Here is a 5,632-nt window from a genome sequence, read left to right on the forward strand (position 1 = left end):
GTAAGACTTCAAATTCTTTTGAGAAGAGACCATGGAAGCACCCTGCTTGCACAGGGGGCCCTAAAAAGTTGCTTCACTGTGCTCAGACACAGGCACTTATTGCTTCAGCCATGGTCCCAGGAAACTTGGCTACTGCTTGAAATAGTGGCAGACCTTGGTGCAGAAATGCAGATGCTGGGGTGGGGGATTCAGGAAGCTGCCACCCAGATTTCAAAGGAAAGTCTGGGGAAGTGGGCAAAGTGCAGGCTGGAGTCCCTGCAGGCTGCCCCTAAGAGGGTGATCCATGAAGATGTCAGAAGGGAGCTAAAGCTGTTGTAGAGGCCCTCGAGATTAAGAGATGCCAGGACTGTGAATTGTCTGCCACGGAAAGCTGCAGGAATCGAGCAGAAACAAGCCAGGAGAGAGGTCCCATGGCCTGGAAGCAGCAAGACCATGTGGGTGAAGATACACAAGATTTTTGTAGAGAACATCATGATGTCATGTTTCCCAGATGCTGGAAGTTGACAGAATTCGTTTGCCCAACTGTATTTCAGTCTTGCTTTGCTCCAATACATGTAACTTGCTTTACAAGGAAGCTCAAACTGAGAGTTTGCCTTGAGTCTCAGGAGATGTGGGGCTTGGGACTTTGGGGTAATGCTGGAACTTTTAAGACTAGAGATTCTTGAAAATGGGCTAAATGTATTTTTCTTTGTGAGATGGGCATGAACTTTTGGGTGCCAGGGCCAAAATGTTGTGGTTTGGATATCAGGTGTACCCCAGAAGTTCACGTGTGAGACAATGAGGGAGTGTTCAGAGGGGAAGTGATTGGATTGTGAGATTGGACTGTGAGATCAGTGCATTAATCCACTTGAATAGATTACTTGGGCAGTAACCGTAAGCAGGTAGAGTGGCTAGAGGAGGTAGATCACTGAGGACTTGCCTTTGCGGTTTGTATTTTGTCCCTAGAGAGCAGAAGTCACTCTTCGCTTCTTGGTGCCAAATTCTGAGCTGCTTTCCTCAGTCACGCACTTCTGACTTGATGTTCTGCCTCACCTTAGGCCCAGAGCTAAAGAGTTGGCCATCTATGGACTGAGACCTCTGGAATCATGAGCCAAAATAAACTTTTCCTCCTCTAATTGTTCTTGCCAGATCATTTGATCACAGCAACAAAAAAGCTGAAAAGAAAAATCACATATTTGTGAATTTTCCAAATTTCCTGTTATTAACTTCTAACTTCATTCCATCATGATCAGAGAATATACTTTGTATGATTCAATTTAAGAAAAAATCATTGGTTCATTATAATGGTAGACAACAAAGGGATGCACCTGACACAATTTAAACCAATCTCATCCCCAGTACCTTCCCTTTTCCTCCGTGCCTCCATGCTTTCATTTTTTTTTTTATTGTAAACAAATGGGATACATGTTGTTTCTCTGTTTGTACATGGCGTAAAGGCATACCATTTGTGTCATCATAAATTTACATAGAGCAATGTTGTTTGATTCATTTTGTTATTTTTCCCCTTCCCCCACCCCTCCCACCCCTCTTTACCCTCTATACAGTCCTTCCTTCCTCCATACTTGCCCCCCTCCCTAACCCTAACTCTAACCCTAACACTAACCCTTCCCTCCCCCCCATTCAATTTTTTGAAGGTGCCGAGACTTGTTTTATGCCCTAACATTCTATCCTATAGCATGTTCTGTGTTTACTGCTATTGTTTATTGGAATGTTCTGTTGTTGGATGTCTGCTAGGTCTGGTTGGTGGGGAGCATTGGGGAAGTATTCTGTTTGTTTGCTGATTTTCAGATTGTTCTATCCATTATTGGTAGTGGGACACTGAAGTCTTCCACTCTACTTGAATTGCCTATTTTTCCTTTCAATTCTCTCAGTTTTTACTTTTTGCTTTTTGTTTCAGAACTCTGTTGTTAGGCGCATATATGTTTATAATTACTACATCTTTGTGATGAATTTACCCTTATATCATTACATAATCTCCTTTTTTGTGTCTAATAACTTTGTACTAAAGTCTATTTTTTTTTTTCTGATACTAGTACAGTCACTCCATCTCTTCTGAGTAATGTTTACATGGAATATCTTCTATTTCACTTTCAACCTATTTGTGTCTGTGGTTCTAAAGTTAGTCCCATAAACAGTATATCATTGAGTCATGTTATTTTATCGAATCTTTTAATCTCTCACTTTTAATTGAGGAGTTTAAATTATTTACATTTAATATACATGCTCAAAACAAAGGGCATAGTCCTCTGATTTTGCTATTTGGTTTTTTGCTTTTTTTGTTTTTTGTTTTTGTTTTGTTTTTGTTTTTTGCTGTTTTACTACATGTCTTTTTATTCTTTAGTTCCTGTTACTGCCTGCTTTTGTTTTAAATACATATTTTCTAGTGTACTATTTAATTCCATTGTAATTTCTTTTACTCTTTTGTTGTTGTTATTTTATTATGGTTTCCCTGGGCATTACAATATTGCAATTAACATCTTTTAATAATCTAGTTCATAGTAATTCCAACTTAATTTAAATAGTGTACAAAAGTTTTGCTCCTACATATCTCCATTCCCCCAAACTTTATGTTGTTCTAATACAAATTATACCTTCATGCATTGAGTACACAGAATTATAATTATACTTCATGCTGATGTCTTTTAAATCAGATTTTTTAAAAGGAGTTACAAACAAAAAATGCATTTGTTCTGCCTTTTAAGTTGACCAGTGAAGCAACTTCTCCTGGCATTCTTTTCTTTTTTTATTGATGCATTCCTCCAAGTGACATGATTTCATTCTTCTTTATGGCTGAATAAAACTCTATGGTGTATATATGCCTCGATTTTGTATGCACTCATCCCTTGATAAACACCTGGACTGGTTCCATAATGCACATAATGGTGGGACTGTTGTTAGATATTGGTACACGCACACACTCTGGCTGATATCGTTCCCAGTGCTGCCCCTTTCCCTCTCCTCCCCACCCTTATCCCTTTCCTCTACCCCACTGGTTTCCTTCGATTTTCATGAGATGCCCCTCACCACTTTTTTTTTTCCTTTCTTCTCTCTAGCTTCCAGATATGAAAGGAAACATACAACCCTTGACCTGAGTCTGGTTTACTTTGCTTAATATAATGTTCTCAAGTTCCATCCACGTTCCTGCAAATGACAATGTCATTCTTACTTAGGGCTGAATAAACTCCATAGTGTCTATACACCACATTGTCTTTAACCTCTTACTCATTGGTGGACACATAGTCTGGTTCCCTAGTTTGGCTAGTGTGAATCATGCTGCTGTAAACACGGGTGAGCCTGTGTCACTGTAGCGTGATGACTTTGATTCTTTAGGATAAATACCGGGGAGTGGTATAGCTGGGTCATATGGTGGTTCCATGCCTATTGTTTTATTTCTATAGTGATTGAACTAATTTACAGCCCCACCAACAGTGTCAAAGTATACTTTTATCTCCACCTCCTCTCCAGAACACATTATCATTTGCATTCTTGAAGACAGCCATTCTGACCAGAGTGAGATGAAATCTGTGTCGTTTTGATTGGCATTTCCTTAATTGCTAATGATGTGGAACATTTTTGTCATATATTTGTTGGCCATTCGGATTTCTTCTTTTCAGAAGTGTCTGTTTATTCATTTGCCCATTCATTAATTGAGTTATATGCTTTTCTATGGTTTTTTTTTTTTTTTGAGTTCTTTATATTTTCTGGTTATTAATCCTCTATCAGAAGAATAGCTAACAAATATTCTCTCCCATTCTGTAGGTTCCCTCTTTACAGTCTTAATTGTTTCCTTTGCTGTGCAGGAGTTTTTAATATCATGCCATCCTATGTATTAATTTTGGCATTATTGTATGATTACGCAAATGGTATGCTGTTACTCCATGTACAAACAGAAAAAACATGTATCCCATTTGTTTACAATAAAAATAAAAATTAAAAAAAATTTTTTTGGCATTATTGCCTGAGCTTTAGGGTTCCTATTGAGAAAATCATTTTCAGTCCCTAAATATCAGTTTTGGCCCTACATTTTCTTCAAAAATTTGCATAGTTTCTGGTCTAATTCCAAGGTTTTTGATCCAATTTGAGTTGGCTTTCATACAGGGTGAGATTGGGTCTAGTTCCATTCTTCTGCATGTGGATGACCAGATTTCCCGTTTTGTTGAGCAGGCTGTCTCTTCTCAGGCACGTGTTTTGGACACATTTGTCAAGGATTAGCTGACTGTAGATGTGTGGGCTTGGGTTTGTCCCTGAGTCTTCCATTCTGTGCATTGGTCTATACGTCTGTTTTTATGCCAGTACCGTGCAGTTTTCGTTACTGTAACTCTGTAGCATGATTTGAAGTCAGATATCATGATGCCCTCCAGCATTGCTTTTTTGGCTTAGAAATGTTTTAGCTATTCTGGGTCTTTTATTCTTCCAAATGAATCTTAGAACTGTTTTTCTAGTTCTGTGAAGAATGTCATTGGTATTTTGATTAATCTGTATAACACTTTGGCAATAGGACCATTTTGAAAATATTAATTCTAGCCAGGCACAGTGGAAATCCCAATGACTTAGGAGGCTGAGGCAGGATCACAAGTTCAAAGCCAGTCTCAGCAACTTAGCGAGTCCCTAAGCAACTCAGCAAGACCCTGACTCTAAATAAAATACAAAAAAGGACTGGTTGAGTGCCTCTGAGTTCAATCCCAGGTACCAAGAAAGAAAGAGAGAGAGAGAGAGGCAAGAAATCATAGTGTGTGTGTGTGTGTGTGTGTGTGTTGTATTTTCTAAGAGTTATTTTGTGGCCTAAAATATGGTCTGTTTTGCAGATGGTTCCATGAGGAGCTGAGAAGAAAGTGTTTTTGGCTATTGTTCAATAAAATGTCTGTGGATGTCTATTAGTCTGTTTGATTTATAATATTTTTTAGGTCTGAAGAGTCCTTACCAATTTTATGTTTAGATGACCTATCTATTGGTGAGAGGTGTGTTGAAATCACCAAGTGTTGTTGTACTAGGGTCTATCTGAGTTTTTAGTTCAAATAATATCTGTTTTATGTAATAGGTGCATCAACGTTTGGGCATAAATATTTACTATGATCATATCATCTTGCTGGATTATTTCATTTACCAGTATGAAATGACATTCTTTGTCTCTTTGGGCTAATTTTGACTTGTAGTTTGCTTTGTTGAATATGAGAGTAACTACTCCTGCTTGTTTGGGGACTTCATCTACATAGTATATCAATGTCCATTTACAGTCGATGTTTTTATAGAGAGATTTTTAAATTAATTTCTGCCATTTTGACTTATTGTTAATGTATAATTTGGTCCTAGTTCTCATTTTCTCAGCTATTCCCTAAATGAGATTTGTTCATTTGTGAGTTCAGGGTTTATTTCTTCTGTGTAGTATTTTCTAAACTATTTTTCTATAGTGCCATCTTAGTAATCATGAATTCTTTTAGTTTCTTCTTATCTTGGAAGTTTTTATTTCCTTTTCAATTCTGAAGGATAGCTTTGCTGGATATAGCAATCTTGGCTAACAGTTTATTTTCTTTCAGGGATTGGAACACATCATTCCAAGTCCTCCTGGCTTGACTCCAAGTGTGGCCTGATGCTTTTCTCTTGAGGCTTTTAAAATTCTTTCTGTGTTCTGTAT

Source organism: Sciurus vulgaris, assembly GCF_902686455.1.
Source record: "Sciurus vulgaris genome assembly, chromosome: 15".
NCBI classification, from domain to species: Eukaryota; Metazoa; Chordata; class Mammalia; order Rodentia; family Sciuridae; genus Sciurus; species Sciurus vulgaris.